Below are 18,150 nucleotides of genomic sequence, written 5' to 3' on the forward strand. Positions count from 1 at the left end.
CCTACCGTAGTCGGGTCAACACTTCACTTAAGAACTATGTGCCTGCCCTATCCAAGTTTCAGAATACGGCGGTACTTCTGCAACAATTTTTATAGAGGTGAGTACTTCAATTAGCCAAACCTCCTCTATAAAATTTGTTGCACGAGTACCTTGGGATTCTGAAACATCTATTTTTGGATAGCGCACATATTAGTTCTAAGTGAAGTCTTGACCCGACTACGGTAGGTCCCATAGTTTTGGAGCTACGGACTTTTAAATTTCAATTTTTTTTATGTTTTCGGCAACCTATAACTCCAAAAGGAAGCATTTGTGCACCCAGGTTGGCCTATACTTTTTGCCTTATCTTGGTGTGAGGAATCACTTCCCAAACATTGTCGGTGTTTGTTTTGAAACACCCTGTATAATACTCAGCATCTCAGATATTTTCCCTAAATTTAAGCCACGTTGTCCTAATAAAAAATCACAATTGACATCCAGAATATCGAAGTCAAGACATGTGTCATCACTTTAACACTGCTTACTCAGCATTATCTCTTTTTTCCTCAAGGCACATTGTACTTTTCTCTGGCCGACTCCCCACCAAAAAATCCTTTTTCTGCCTCATTAGTAATTGTTTCTTGAGTAAATCGATTCATAGTTGTATCTGGAACTTTCTTAATAAGCTGTAATATCGTATTGTGTAATTGAAATTGCGTAAACAAACTGAGTATTACTCTTTCAGAATGCTCTAGAATAAAAATACAGTAAAGTGCTTTCGTCAGGGCACACTCAATGTACGATTCCAGAAAGAACTTTCAGGACACAAAGGGAAATGACGCATTGGAAATGCTATGTACTGTTAACTTCGCCCTATTCAGACTCGCCCTGCATGAATTGTACTTTATTGAGTCGTTGATAGTTTTGGCCATTCTGAGAAGAAAAAAAAACTGCTTTCGAGAAGTCTTTTTTTTTTCTCTTAGCATAAAAGAAATTTTCTGTTTTTCGTTTTTCTACTTTCCTCCTCCTCTTCCCGCAAATTACGTCCATCGAATCACAATTTCCTGAACTCATGTGGATTAATAATATTTCAGATGACTGAAGTTGTGACCACTAGTGCATCGTGAGGGAAGTTATATTGGTAATTTTTTTAAAATCCTTTTTCTTCCAGTAGCTTGTAACGATTTTTTCCTAATATGACTTGCATCACGATGTGCCACTGGTTTAATTTTAAAATAATTCGGTATATTTTTTAAAAAACCATGTCATATCCCTAATTGATGAGTACGGTATTACAGAATGATACAGATATTTAACTTCAACTTAGTGGTATTAAATTTCAAGACATTCTGTACGAAACCATGTAAAATACTGTATTTGGCCATAACTAGATTAGTTCGGTTTGTATACTACAGTGTGAGTGTCTTATTTCATTTGTAGTAACGTTGTGTACATAAGAACAGTTAATATATTACCTACTATTTCTAATTAAATCTGTCATTTTACATGTGTGTTTGCAAGATGAGAACGAATTATGTTTGTACATGTGTGTCTGTGTATAATATTTTAAGTCTGTATGCTGGATCTTTTTAGACTTGTATGAGGTATGCTTGTGCTCAAATGAAGTGTTGTGTATGATACGAAATATTGTTTATATATTAATTGTTAGATTAAAATCAGAGAAACATTCATGTTGAAATCTCAGAGATGCAATAATAAAAAAAGGTGAATATGTTTGTAAAAAAAAAAAAAAAAAAAAAAAAAGAAAGGCACGTAGCTGAGGGGTGTCATTAAAACAACTAAGTTTTAAGATTGTTTTTTTATTTCAAATGTTGCCACAACGGGGAGTTTCAGGTAAACATTCTTTGTGTCCCAGATATTGAAATATATACATTTAAGCAACCAAAGTATAAGAATGAACCAACTAAAAGTAAATAGTATACCATTACAGAAATTTATTTGGTTGATGTAGCGACGCCACTGTCATTAGTGGAATTACGCAATCGCTATCGTGAGACAAGTGTCTGAAGTTTAGGTAAGAGAGTGTCCTCAAGTGGCACCTAAGCTTAAACCTTACAGGGAAGTATATAGCAATATTCCTTCATATTGGAAGCATCTTTTATTAGTAAATAAAACTAAATGCTTCGGCAAAAACACCAGCAAGCAGCCAACGGATGCCGTCACACAGATGGAGCACGAAGTGAACACAGATATACGAAGAGAATCCGTTCAACTCCTCCATAGGCCGCGCCTCAAAAGACTGGCTATATAAACAGATATCTCTAGGCAGAAGACATCAGTTATTAACTAGTTATTTCCTACTATCTCTCCAAGCTGCATCGGGCGGGAGAGACTCCTCTAACCTTACCTCGGAGCTGCGACGGGCAAGAGGTATCCTCACCTATCTTCGAGCTGCAGCGAGCAAGAAGTATTCTCACCTATCTTCGAGCTTCAACGGGTAAGAGGTATTCTCACCTATCTTCGAGCTGCAACGGGCAAGTGGTATTCTCACCTATCTTCGAGCTGCAACGGGCAAGAGGTATTCTCACCTATCTTCGAGCTGCAACGGGCAAGAGGTATCCTCACCTATCTTCCAGCTACAACGGACAAGAGATATTCTCATCTATCTTCGAGCTGTAACGGGGAAAAGGTATTCTCACCTATCTTCAAGCTGCGTCCGGCAATAGGTATTCTCACCTATCTTCGAGCTGCAACGGGCAAGAGGTATTCTCACCTATCTTCAAACTGCAACGGGCAAGAGGTATCCTCATCTATCTTCGAGCAACAACGTGCAAGATGTATTCTCATCTATCTTCGAGCTGCAACGGGCAAAAGGTATTCTCACCTATCTTCGACCTTCAACGGGCAAGAATTATTCTCATCTACCTTCGAGCTTCAACGAGCAAGAAGTATTCTCATCTATCTCCGAGCTGCAACGGCCAAGAATCAAGCTACCTCGGGCAAAAGGTATTCTCACCTATCTTCGAGCTGCGTCCGGCAACAGGTATTCTCACCTATCTTCGAGCTGCAACGGGCAAGAGGTATTCTCACCTATCTTCAAACTGCAACGGGCAAGAGGTATCCTCATCTATCTTCGAGCTACAACGTGCAAGAGATATTCTCACCTATCTTCGAGCTTCAACGGGCAAGAAGTATTCTCACCTATCTTGGAGCTGTAACGGGCAAGAGGTATCCTCACCTATGTTCGAGCTGCAAGCTGCAATGGGCAAGAGGTATTCTCACCTATCTTCGAGCTGCAACGGGCAAGAGGTATTCTCACCTATCTTCGAGCTGCAACGGGCAAGAGGTATCCTCACCTATCTTCCAGCTACAACGGACAAGAGATATTCTCATCTATCTTCGAGCTGTAACGGGGAAAAGGTATTCTCACCTATCTTCAAGCTGCGTCCGGCAATAGGTATTCTCACCTATCTTCGTTCATTCCACCATTTCACCCATTACTCATCATCACCGTCTCCTTTAGCCTAACCGGCATAACCGTGGGACGTAAAACTCAAAGATTTCATTTCATTTCATTTTCTCACCTATCTTCGAGCTGCAACGGGCAAGAGGTATTCTCACCTATCTTCAAACTGCAACGGGCAAGAGGTATCCTCATCTATCTTCAAACTGCAACGGGCAAGAGGTATCCTCATCTATCTTCGAGCTACAACGTGCAAGAGATATTCTCACCTATCTTCGAGCTTCAACGGGCAAGAAGTATTCTCACCTATCTTCGAGCTGCAACGGGCAAGAGGTATCCTCACCTATCTTCCAGCTACAACGGGCAAGAGGTATTCTCACCTATCTTCAAACTGCAACGGGCAAGAGGTATCCTCATCTATCTTCGAGCTACAACGTGCAAGATGTATTCTCATCTATCTTCGAGCTGCAACGGGCAAGAGGTATTCTCACCTATCTTCGAGCTTCAACGGGCAAGAATTATTCTCATCTACCTTCGAGCTTCAACGAGCAAGAAGTAATCTCATCTATCTTCGAGCTGCAACGGCCAAGAATCGAGCTACCTCGGGCAAAAGATATTCTCACATATCTTCGAGCTGCGTCCGGCAAGAGGTATTCTCACCTATCTTCGAGCTGCAACGGGCAAGAGGTATTCTCACCTATCTTCAAACTGCAACGGACAAGAGGTATCCTCATCTATCTTCGAGCTACAACGTGCAAGAGATATTCTCACCTATCTTCGAGCTTCAACGGGCAAGAAGTATTCTCACCTATCTTGGAGCTGTAACGGGCAACAGGTATCCTCACCTATGTTCGAGCTGCAATGGGCAAGAGGTATTCTCACCTATCTTCGAGTTGCAACGGTCAAGAGGTATCCTCACGTTTCTTCGAGCTGCAGCGGACATTATGTATTCTCACTTATCTTCGAGCTGCAACGCGTAGGAGGCCCAATTATAGAGGATTTTTAGAGAATTACTTATTTGTAATCTTGTATATAAACTTTATAAACGTCTATTATATCCCTATCTCTATCTATCTATATCTATAGATATATAAAGGTGAGGGAAAACCCATGTACCGTTACTGTACATCGTCTACCAATACCTTTCCGTGTTCGTTTTTCCTACTACTTTTAGTGAATAAGTGTCAGTAGAATGGGTTCATACTTGAGTCTGTGAAAATTGGAACATGTTTCACGTTACACAAACCGGAAGCCCGTAACGAAACAGTAGTCTATGAAAAAAGGACTCCAAGGATAATGACTCCGGAGTGCTCCAGAGAGATCCATCTGTTGGGATTCGAGGAAAATTCTGTGATTGAATGTGCAATGAACCAGCGATTTAACGTGACACCTTGAAACGTGGGTAGAGCCATTTTAAGCAATTCAACCCGACGTGCGTCCATAAATCCACATGACCAGTGTTTCGTTTGTTCCATGGAAACTTCGATGTAGGGCGATAGTCCACAATGCTAGTCCAATAGAGCGTCATCTGTGGTAGTGGTAAGATTTATCGTAAGGTGAGTACCTTTCAAAATTAGTCCTGCATAAACATTCTGTATAGGAAGCTATTTTTACTACTCTTATGAAATAATGTTGCGATTATAATGTAAGGAATTAAAGTAGAAATCAATGTAATGGTTTTGTATATCCACTTTTTTTTGTACTATAGTCAATGCAGGGCACCTTCATATCAGGGGCTTCATTTCAGACTTCGCTTGAGGGGGGCAAGAGTACCACCGAGATAAGACTTTCACGTTTTATACTATTATATTAGTAGACATTAGATTAAAATATATGTATTCCTCAAACTCTTGGGGGAAAGGTAATTGCTCCCCTAAATGACGACCCTGCTTCATATCTTTCACGATGCTGCTCAGTTCGCTTTTACACTATCAAGCGATGAATGACACAATTTTGTTAGTTCCAGTAACAACGAAACTGCAAAGTTCCAAAGAATATGACTGTTATAAAGCGAAACACAGAGCGGTATGTTTCATTCATTTTCAAAAGGGCACGGTAGCTCAGTCAGTGGTGGAGCAGTTACTTATGGTGCGACACGTCCCTGATTCAATTCCAGATCGTATGAGTTTTTGGTGGACTGGTCTCTGAGTTTTCTCGGGGTTCTCCCGCATTACGTCACTTCCTTTCATAATCGTTCACTTTCAGTAATCATCCGACTCCTTTAACATACATAACTGAAAATATCTATCTATTAAAATGCTACAATAGCAATTACGAGTTTTTTTTTTAAAGCTAGCCAGCGGCTAGCACCCTGTTAGAGGGTTACGCCCTCTTTTAGGGAAGGGAATTTTATGGAGCATGGGTAATGGATGTATGAAGGATGGTCTATGGGAAGGTAGATATCAACTTATCTTTATTTAGTGATCTATACATAAACATAGGACTTAAGGCTTTTGCAGCCTTAACATTTGGGTTGGTAGACATACAAAATAATACAAAGTTAACATATAATATACATAACATATAATGTAGGTAGTATAAGAAGAAACATGTAAAACACATAGAAACAGGATGATAAATCAAGAAGCGATGGTTTAGAGATAATGAGAGTTATTAGTCAGATGCAGAAGGAAATAATTTATACACTATACCAAAAAAAGTAGCGATTTGTATAACGATGGAGGTGAGAGATGAGATGAGGTGCAAAACACGCCACAACACATAGGACATGTTAAATAGACAAATGAGAGCATCTTCTTGCCTAGGGGCGGCTCTAGGCTATGATGTGGACAGGAGGAGCCCATATTAGTGAGAGGAGAATCACTGTGCAGTAGATGGAGTTATGAATGGGTGATGAAAATGAGTATGGAAATCATCGAGGAGGTTTAAGTCTGGGTGATTCGGTGGTAGTGTGTAACAATACAGGGTAAATAATAATGACAATGGCGTATGCATATATCGAGAAGGCGTGGGATGAATTGCTAAATTGTGCATTGCATCTAGGAGAAGAGGATGATGATCGTGGTAACGTTTAGTAAGATAAGTAAGTCTGAGTTTTTCGATATGGTACTGTAATGTAGGGAATGTGATAAGACTGTAAAGATGTTGGGTAGGGCTGGGTAATTTGATTCTATGTGCAATTCGGAAGGCATGGCGTTCAAGTATTAGGAGTTTGTTGTAAAAACTGGTTGGGGCAGATACCCAGGCTGTGTGGCCGTGTGTGAGAGTTGGGCGGAGAAATGCTTTATAGGTAGTAAGAACAGTGGCTGGTTTTAAACCCCAAGTAGTGCCAGTTAAACGTTTTAGTAAATTTAAGCGATTGTATGCTTTACAAGTAATTGATGCCAGATGCTGCTTCCAAGTTAGATGACGATCGAATGTCACACCTAGAAATGTTGCTGTCTTACTGGCTTGTATGGGAATCTGGTCAACCTGAATGTCTAGTCTATTGGGGTTGCGGCGAATTCTAGTTGACTTTTTGGGTGGTAGAAATACGACCGCTTGTGTTTTTAAAGCGTTAATGTGAAGATGCCATTTTGTGCACCAGAGACAGAAATTATCTATAGCTGTCTGTAGAAGCGTATTAATTTGTTGCATGGTATTTCCCAGTGCAAGGAAGGCAGTATCGTCAGCGTATTGAAAAATGTGCACCTTGTCCGGTAGTGGAGGCATATCGGTGACAAACAGAAGGTATAGAAGTGGAGATAATGCCGAACCCTGTGGAACACCAGAGAGGAGAAAAATGGGATGAGATAATTTATTGTTGATAGAAACATATGCAAGTCGGCCAGTCAGAAAATTGTAAATGATTCGAATATAAAGGATAGGAATATGAAGGCGAATAAGTTTGTAAATGAGACCCAGATGCCAGACCTTGTCAAATGCTTTTTCTAAATCGAACAAAACGAGACAAGACGGTTTGATAGAATTATAATGATTAGTGATCAAACTAGAAAGACGTAGCAGCTGATCATTGATGGAGAAAGCAGGTCGGAATCCGGCTTGATAAATAGGGAGTATGTGGTGTTCGGCGAGATATTGATGAAGGCGTTTGACCAAGATTCGTTCCAGGATTTTACTTAATGTGGATGTGAGCTGTATGGGACGATATGATGAAACATCGTCCAATGGCTTGTTTGGCTTTGGAAACATCAGGGTTTTCGACATTTTCCAGGTGGTTGGGTAATACCCTGTGCGAAGAATAAAAGTGTAAATCGTAGCTAGAAGGGTTAATAAGGAGAGAGGACTTTCTTTGATATGGCGATACGTGATGTTGTCAAATCCAGGTGCAGAATTACGTTTTCGGGTAACTACGGTTCTGATTTCGTCAACAGTAATAGGAGAAGCTAATGGTGTGTCAAGCGGAAGAGAGTGAATTATGCTGGGTTGTAACTGGTAAGCAGCGAGATTGATCTTTTCGACGGGATGAGATGCATGCTCAGGAGGTTGTGGTGTGAATATGTTTTGTAGATTGTCAACAAAAGCATTAGCTTTTTCTACATCGTCTTGTGCAGGTGAGTTTTGGATTAAAAGAGGATATGGCGTCCTGGTATATTTGCCACACAGCGCATTGAATCGTTTCCAGTACTTGGAAGGATGGTTAGTGTCTGAGAGTTTGTTGCAAGTTTTTACCCAACATCGAAGTTTATAAGCACGTATGTAGTTACGTACTGTGCGCTGTAACTGTTTGTGGTGACGCAATGCTTCTGGATTTTGGGTGAGAGTATACTCACGATAAAACTGACGTGAACGTGTTATCATTGTGAGGTAATGAGGCGGTAAATTGGGCTGATATGGTCTAGAGGTACTGGTAGGTATGGACAAAGCACTGGCTTTCTGGATGGAAGATGTAATTACGTTGATGGCAGCGTACATATCGTCCTCTGTTGAGGGCACTGTAAGATGAGCGGTGGAAGTGGAAAGATGAGTCTTGTATCTGTCCCAGTTTGCTTTATCGAAGCGAAGGCTTGTGGAAAGAGTAAGTTGGGTTTGATGTGGGTTTGAGCTGTGAGTATTGATAGAAAGTTTGATTGGGACATGGTCGCTGCCGAGTGGATCTAGTACTTCAATGAGGCTGCGTGAGGCAAGATTTGCTGACGTGATGACGATGTCTGGCGTTGTATTTGATATGGGGCGAGTTGGTTTAGGAAGATCGTGAATAATCCCTGTGGTATGAGTGGTGAGGAAATTTCTGAAGTTCGTTCTGTCCTGCTCCGTCCGGCTGTGCATATTAAAGTCTGCCATAATGATATAATGGGTGAAGGTGTCGGAAATGAATTGAACAAATTCAGTAGGTAATGGGTGGCCAGGCCGTATGTAGATTGTTGCAACAGTGACGGTGAGGTTTCTAAAATAGAGTGATATGATAACGTATTCTGGAAGATGAGGAGTATTGCAAATGTGGCGTCGGTGAGGAATCTTATGAAGGAAACCTATGGCCGTACCACCATGGGCACGTTGAGCTGGTAATTTGAAGTCATCGCGTAACAAGGAATATCCGGGTATGCGACATGTTATAGATGGTATTAGAAATGTTTCGTTCAGCAGAAAAGCATTGGCATGTTCTTCCATGAGTAATGTTTCAAAGAGCACTTTGTTTTGTCGAAGAGAACGGATGTTAAGATATAAGAACACCAGAGCCATGGTGGGAAGTAACAGGTATGGATGTATGAAAATGGACCGTGTTTCCAGAATAGGTGGCAGTAAAATTGATATTGAATGTAGATTTGGCTGCTTGAATGATCTGTTGAAGTATGTGCGGTCGTTGAAAGGGTTGAATGTTTTGCATTGCCAAAGTGAAGAACGTCAGAAGTTGATTGAGAGTGATTGGAGCGTCTGACGGATGGTGATGAGTGATAGGTTGCTCAGGAGTACGAAGTGGAACGACAAGCTCGGGATGATCTTTTTGTGGTTCAGGTTTGCCTTTACATCTATAACTGTATGCAGGATGTTGCTCCTGACAAGTGGGACATTTTGGAGGAGAGTTGAGATTCGTACAAGCACGTGTAGGGTGTGGTCCGGAGCAATAACCACATTTATGCGTGTTGCGACATTCAGCAGTAGGATGCGTGTTATACTCTTGGCATTTTTCGCAACGCACTGGCAATGGTTGTGAGGAACGGGATGGTTCCACTCTGTGTTTGTGCTGATAGATAACTGCTCCGTTCGCTAGCAGATCGTCAATAGTTTCCTGGTGGGAGGTCAATACACGAACCATATAGGTAGGACCTCTATCGTTCTTGATCCGAATGGTTTTTGTGATTGTATGCCCTTCGAATTTCAATTCCTCTAAGATTTCCTCATCAGTGTATGAAGGATCTACTCCTCGAATGACCACTGAGAGCAAGGGCGTACGCCTAGGAGGAGGTGCTTGTTTACGACGGTTGTCTTGTAATGATGTTAATTGCGCATTTTTGCCGAAAATGTCAACAGGAACTTTGTTCCGAATAGTGGAAAACAAAGATGAATCGGTAGTCTTCAGGATGATACAATTGCGCGTGTGAACTATTTCAGAGATGGCTGCTCGTGGTAGATACTTTCGTAGCTGAAGAGCAACAAATTTTGCGTTCGAAAACTTTGTGTCGAAATTAGTTAATAGCATAGAGTAAATTGAGTTGGATGCATTAGAAGATTGATCGTGAGGTGGATCGGCAATGATCATTTCGTCTGTATCCGTATCTGAATCTGAATGCAAATGCTGCTTTTTAGCTGGAGGTGAAGCGAGGCGGGCGGCATAGCTCTGTTTCTCTTGAGGAGATCGAGATCGAACTGAGCCTGTAGAAACAACAGAACTTGTAGATGCTTGTGAGGTTTTCCGCTGTCGTCTATTTGTAGCGCAAGAGTCCATCCGTGGTTCTGCCTTGGTGGCACGAACGGATGGTCCGGCTACGACGCGCGGGAGATTAGAATGCTTGCCACTAGTCTTAGAGCCGGTTGTCTTGCCAGAGTCCGCCATAATAATGAACAAGCCGATGGGCAAAAACCCAGGATAAAGAAGAAAGCTGTGTCTGACGATATAATGAGAAATGAATGAATGAAAAATGTAGGTGAGAGTACCCGTTTGGATAGTACTCAAGGGAGAGTGAGACTCCTACCAGATCCGTAGCACTGGAGACCCTTGGCTAGATCAGTCTGGACTACAGTGCTCGAAGAAATGGCGTGGAGAAGCACCCAGGATGAGGAACAGGAAGGAATTCCAAAAAGCAGCTGTTCTGACGTCTGGTACGTCACAGCTGTTAATGATCGATTGATTGAACAGTCGATCGGAAGTATGCAATTACGGTCACGGTCACGGTCACGGTAATTTTGTGGTTATGTATAGAGTATCGGGCCAGAGCCCCTGACTCCATGAGTAATATGTTAGAAAGAATATATCAAGATGTGCTGGTGGTTTGTTGGATGTTACTATTGTTTTGGTATGTATGGGAGACTACATCTGCAACTGTCGCAGAGTAGCTGATTATGAATTCTTTACCACTCCTGGAGAGATTTTAAATGCGTGGTGTTCGATGGACGTTCCGCAGTGCGCATTCGGTGCCGATATTAGCTATAGCTGGATTTATATGTCTGGGTAAAGTACGCCAGAACTTATTGTGGAGATGCCGTAGTACGTCTCTGACAGTGGGTAGCTCTAAGTCTTCCAGGATCTGGCTGTTTCGTGTATATTTGTCGTGACCAGTGATTATACGACCAGCTCGAGTTTGCACACTTTCGAGAGTTTGTACGTGACTATGTGAAGCATGTTGCCAGGCAGGGCATGCATAAGAGATGGTAGACAGGATTATCATTTTGAAGATGTGAGCTCGGACCTCATGAGAAAGGGAGCTACAGCGCAAGATGGGGTACAACGCTGAGATTTTTCGTAATGCTCTCTGTTTTATGTCTCTGATGTGTGCGGCAAACGTTAGACCACGATCTAAAGTTACACCCAAATATTTTGCGTGCGTAGCATGAGGAATGCGTGTGTTCTCATAGGTTAGATTTCGATGGACGCGGATGCGTCTCCGACTATGGATGACAGCACAGCTTTTGTCTGCATTTATTTTGATTCTCCAACATCTTGCCCATTCTTGAAAACCTATGAGTTGGCGTTGCATGTATATGTAACATTGTGCAAGTGAGCTACTGGTTGTGAAAAAGGCAGTATCGTCGGCGTATGTTGCAACAAAGCAATGGGGTAAGGTCGGGATATCTGCTGTGTACAGATTATATAAAAGCGGTGAAAGTACAGCGCCTTGTGGAACACCTGCTTTAATAGGTCTAGACGTGGATTTAACTCCGTCAACAGACACATGGAATTTTCTGCCAATGAGGTAGGAACGCAGTAAATGCAGAAGACGATCTGAAAAACCTTGCGTGTATAGTTTATATAAAAGTCCAGCTAACCATACTTTATCAAAGGCTTTTGAGACATCCAGATAGACCCCAAGGGTGTGTTGTTTTCTGTTGAAAGCCACTGTTAAATGATCCACTACTCGCACGAGTTGTGTAGTAGTGCTATGTTGTGCACGAAACCCGAACTGATGAAGCAATTACGAGCGACCGAGCTCCAACTTATAACTAGCTTTCAAATCTTTGATTTACGGTTATTTGTGATTTCACGTTTATAACAAAGACAAATATTTTTTAAAAGGTGTACTTTAAATAAATTACTTAAAGAGATATTTTTCACAAAGTTTATCTTTTTAAATTATTGTTCAGAGCCTTTGCATTTTAATAAGCCTTCTCCAAAATAAATGCAAGTGAATTGTGCTGCCATCTTTCGAATTCTTTTAAACTATGTTTATATGTTTGTGGTCAATCCTTTCGACAATGAGATCTCGGAAACTACAGGCTCTAGAAAGATGACGTTTTCACTGATCGATTGGAAATTTTGCGTAGATTGTCCAGTTCTAATTGAATATTAAAAAAAACATGGCCATTATTTCTTTATTACATTTTTTAGGGTACACTGGAAGCGTTGAAATTAAAAAAAACAACCACCTAAAGCATCATATCATATGCGTTATACATTCCAACACCACAATGTTGTATATTGGGATTATATATGTCTCAGGCGTTTGTTCCAAGGCCAAATAATAGTGAAAAAGGAAGGATAGCCATTTCTCGAGTCTAAGATAAATCTATATTTTTTGAGTGTTTTGCCCAATGAACACCATATATAACAGACATTATAATTAATTGTATATGTAATGTATTTGCTTATTACATACTGCATACAAGAAGAAAGAAAACACTGGTCATACATGAATTAGAAACTTCAATCGGAAGTAGGTTCAAATCTTGCAAACGGTGCGAGATATTGAAAAAAAATAATCGAAAAAATCTCCCCTTTATGATACATCTTGCCGATTTTTTAAAATCAAGACGTCTTTCACTTGTGTCTGTAAAGGGACATGCACATATGTTGTGAGGAATGAGAAGGAGATTTATGCTCATATGCGAATGATGCGCTGTGTGGAGAGCTCAGGTTCAGCTAGTCTATATATTAAAATGCTAGGTTTATATGTTTGTCTCCAAACAAAAGTTTATATGTTTGCCTCCAACCCCTTCGACAATGCGATCTCGAAAACTACAAGTGCTAGAAACGTGGTGTTTTCACTGGTCGATTCCAAATGTTTTGTAGATTGTCCCGTTCTAATTGAATATTTAAAATACATGGCCGTTATTCCTTTATGAAGTGTTTTAGGGATACACTGGAAGTGTTGAAATTTCTTTTTAAAAATCACATCCTATGAGTTATACATTCCAACACAACATAATAGTACACAGGGGTTGTATATCTCTTGAGGTGTTTGTGTTATGGCCAAATGATAATGAAAAACGCAGGATAACTATTTGTCCAGGCTAAGATGGTGAAATATTTTTATTATTTGGGGTGTTTTGCACAATGAATACTATATATCACTGACATAATTAATTGCGTGTGTAATATATTTGCTTATTACACACTGCATGCAAGAAGAAGGAAAACACGGATCATGCATGAATTAGAAACTCCAACTAGAAGTAGAATCAAATCTTGCAAACGTGCAAGACATTGAAAAAAATAATCGAAAAAAATCTCCCCTTTATGATACCTCTTGCCGATTTTTATCAAGACGTCTTTCACTTGTGTCTATAAAGAAACAGCACTGATGTGAGAAATAAGGAAAACCATGTTAATATGTGAATGATGCACTGTGTAGAAAGTACAGGTTCACCTAGTATTTTAATTATTTTCATGCAGATACGCTTTCTTATCGTACTTTTTTGTCCTAATTTTTTTCTTCCGAAGATGTAAACAAAATTACATTTTTTTGACTATGATATTGCCACATCAGCCTAGATAGAAATTCCTTTGTGTAGCACATTTGTTTTGAACTCTTCATGAACAAATGATGCCGGGACTAAAAGGTCATGGTAGATCCATTCCCTTTGTAGTGTAGAAGTGTGCAGATAGCTACTTGGCCCTTGCAGGGTACCCACCGACATGGAAAAGTCAGGAAATTCGCGCTCGCCAAATAACCCTGCCGTGATAATTTCCCGTTAAAAAAAAAGTACGCTGTAGTAAGATCGGGACATCTTACTGGCCATGATGTACATATATACAGGTACAGTGTGGAAGTAGGCCTACCACGACCAACGTAACGATTATGATACTTCTCGTTCGGGAAAGTGTAGGTGCCCCTCTCTTGGTTGGAGAGAGACAGAAACACAGTTTACAAGCACATAAGAGACACGGGACATTCAGTTAATTGGAGTGGAATGAAAATGCTGGGCCAAGAGGAGAGAAAGCTAGTCAGAAAATGGAAAGAAGCAAGATTTATTGAAACAGAAGGCGAAAGATTTATGAACTGGAACTCAGGACTTAAAATTGTTGAATAGAGGAATAAGTTACTAAAGAATATTAAAAATTAATTAAGTTAATTGTAAAATTTATTTTTGTAAATTTAGTGTTATTTATTTATTTATAATCTATATTATATTATTAGTATTCATATCTAGAAAGTTAATTGTAAAGCTTGTGTTATTAATTGGATTAGGCGTAGTTTTTAAGAAATGAATGTATATGGTTGTCAATAAGGGGAAGGGGAATAACGACTTTTGTTTTTTTGCTTTTTAGTGTGTGGTGTAAAAGGGATTGGCTGTTGTCAGTGGTCTCAGTGTTTCTTCCAGACCTGTTTTTTGGGAGGCCCTGCCCCCCTGGAGCTCTGAAAGTGCCCCCCAGAGCAGACCAAAATAATAAGTTTATAATATAATAAATAGAAAAGTATCAGCAGTGCCCCCCAGAATACTAAGTGTGCCTCCCGGAACATTATTTTTGAAAAAACGACTGGTGGTGCTATTTAGCCGGTTGTTAAAATATTTCGCAGAACCGTTTGTTATACCCAGACATAACAATAAATTTTACCCAGTTAAACCCAGGAACAGTAAATTTTAGTTTAACTATCTTTATTTTTATAGAAATTCTTACAGCTACAGTGTTAAACATATGATCTCTCAGAACAAGGTATAAGCATTTATTTTCTAATCTCAAATGCTCAGACATCAAGAATAACAATTGGGATCACAAGAGTATAGGGATGAGGGTTATTTATATTTGAAACACACAATACTATTATCAATAATTGTTAATCCATTGCTGGATTAAGGTCTTTCAAATACTTTTTTACAACCATCTATCTTGGATAATTCGTTTTCAAAACATTCGTAGTGCTACCTAATTTCGTCACATCACTTTGTATTAGGATGTTGTATATTTTTCTACTTGTCACTTGTGGGATCCAGTAAAAAAAGTTACCTTTGTCAACCTTGTACGGTTTATTTCCTAAGACATATCTATTCATCTACTCTCTTACTCTCCATAAATATATGCAGGGCATTTCAAAACAACACCGACAACGTTTGGGAGGTGATTCCTGACACCAAGATAAGGTAAAGAGTATTGACCAACCAACAAAGCCTCGCTGCTGAACGGGACGTTAAACTCAAAATCAACTCAACTCAACTGAGTGCACAAATGCTTCCTTTCGGAGTTATAGGCTGCCGAAAACGTGAAAAAAAAAAATGAATTTTAAAGGTGCATAGCTCGAAAACTATGGGACTTACCGTTGTAGTGTCAAGACTTCACTTAGGAACTAATATGTGGGCTATCAAAAAATGCATGTTTCAAAATCCTAAGGTACTCAGGCAACAAGTTTTATAGAGTGAGTTTCTCTACGCGCATATAATTTGAAGTACTCACCAACTTCTCTATAAAAATTATTGCGAAAGTACCGCAGGATTCTGAAATTTGGATATTTGGATACGGCACATACTACAGTAGTTCCTAAGTGAAGTCTTGACCCGACCATGATAGTTCCCATAGGTTTGGAGCTATGGACCTATAAAGTCCATTTTTTCATGTTTTCGGCAGCCTATAACTCCGAAAAGGAGCATTTGTGCACCCAGGGGTTGGTTTATATTGTTTGTCTTATCTTGGTGTCAGGAATCACCTCCCAAACGTTGTCGGTGTTTTGAATAATTATATCTGAGATATATATATATAAAGGTTGTTGAACAATTAGAATAACACCACCGGCTGTTGTAGATTTGAGTAACCACTCAGGATTCGTGAATTATTTCGCTGTCTCTCAGATCTTAATTCTTTCACTACCTGTGGATTCATAGTATCTGATGAAACCAAAGTGGATAGTTGGCGAAACTGTTACACGTTAACAAATTTTACAATAAACGTATTGTATTTCTCAGCGAGGAGTTTAAATTGGATTTAAATCTACTAAAAGCAAAGCTTGAACAATGGAAAGCATTATTACTCACTATTGACTGAATAGTTCTTTCTTTCCATTTTCGCAGAACAGAAATTTCTTACCGTTAGTACCCGGCTATTTGAGACAATCGCAAAGCGTATTTATTGCTCATGTGTACGCTTGGAATACGCTGACCATGTATTTAAATGTAGATGGCTAATCACAAACGCGAAAGCAATAAAAACGCGGAGAAAACGTCAGCTCGAGCGTATTTGGTGCGTGTCGGAATAATAGACTGCCTGCTGTTTAAAAGATTTCGAAAGGAAGGGAAAAAAAAGGAAAGACGTGTTGCCAGGCAAAGGGATTGTAGCAAGAAACAGCTGCTTGGAAGATGGTTTGTGCAGAGAATTGGAACTCTGCTATTACACACTTGGACCTGGCAAAACGACCCGGAAACCCTGACTGGCTCACAGTATGATTTACAACTCTGGTGAAAGTAAAATTACTGAATAGCCACCTTGGCCGCGTTCGCTACAGGGGGTAACGCATCAAAAAACCTTTCTCAAATAGCCTAACTCTTAGAAGTGGAAAAGGACCATGTTTGAAACCAAAAATATTCTTGATAAATAAATCATGTATTCTGAATTTTGATCTTAGTTCCCTTACAAAACAAATGGTCGGCTGTTACACACAATGCACGGTCGCATTCAACATCCTTTGATGAGTGAACTTATAGCTGGACTCTTATATGTAAAAATTTTTAATCTCTTGATTATGTTCTTGATAGTAGTCGATCCTATGTTGAATCTTTTTATTTATTTATTTTTGTCTCAGAAATTGGGATGGAAAAGAGCTATGGTACGATATAACCTTCCAAAAAACCTTTTCACTTTGCGAGCGATGATGCACAAATCACATATTTGCGAAAGGAAAACAGTACTGCAAGTTCGTAACTGTGATTTGTGTTAACTTTCAAACAATTTGCTGTGTTCGAGACTGCGCATGTGTGGAGGTTGAGAGTTGGATATATATACGCGACCCAATCTTATGTCTTTTAAGATACGGTTCTTGATTTCAAGCAAAAGTTAGAATACCATAATGAAAATATGGCTTCTTAAGATACACCAATGTTTATTTTTCAAGTTTGATTTAGTAGAGAGGATATACACGAGGTCCAAAGATATTAGTAGAGGAAGTTGCTTATCCCAGAGACCAGTGGCGGCGTTTGGACGTTAAAAGTGGGGGGGCAAGACATGATCTGAATATTTGTATATCAATCTTAGTTTTCTTGGTTGTTTCTAACACTTTGTTTCACGAAAGGTTGTATAACTAATAGGATACTATATTTTTAAGTTAAAATACTGTATATCGTATTTCATATTTTATTAAGTAAACTGACAAAACCAACGCAAGTAGGTACTAGACCTTTGTACTCTGAAATAACGAAAATGTAAGAAGAGATTTGGTTCCTTGCTCATGAACATCTTAAAATTCTGTCTGGAAAATTGTGTAATCAGATTATTTAATAACAAATTTGAAAACCAAATAAATAGAAATAACAATATTAATCATAATAATGAATAAGGAGTCTTGTTTTGTAGATGCTATGCTGAAACTGGTGATAATTGAACAACTTAATTTTTAGTTCCACACATGCTATTAAATGCATATTATTACTCTTAGAAAATGAAAGACAGTAAATACTACAAGCATGTGCTACGACATTTAAAGCAATATTTGCTTTTGCAGCTTCCCGAAATATGTTCGTTGCCATTAGGTGCAGTTTTCACTTTCTTGGAACACATCAAAAGACAACAATACTTAGAATCACTCTACACTTTAGCTATACAAAATAATCCTAAAACCTAGAATTATGTTGAATTCACTAAATTTAATTGTATATACAGTCAAACCCTTAACACACACCACTTCACTCGTATATTACATTACAAAACAATGGAAAAGGTAGAAGTTGTTTCTTATTACGCTCTTTTTAATCAATATTCCTTACTTTAGAAA

This window comes from Thermobia domestica, chromosome 5, assembly GCF_964235325.1.
Source record: "Thermobia domestica chromosome 5, izTheDome1.hap1.1, whole genome shotgun sequence".
NCBI classification, from domain to species: Eukaryota; Metazoa; Arthropoda; class Insecta; order Zygentoma; family Lepismatidae; genus Thermobia; species Thermobia domestica.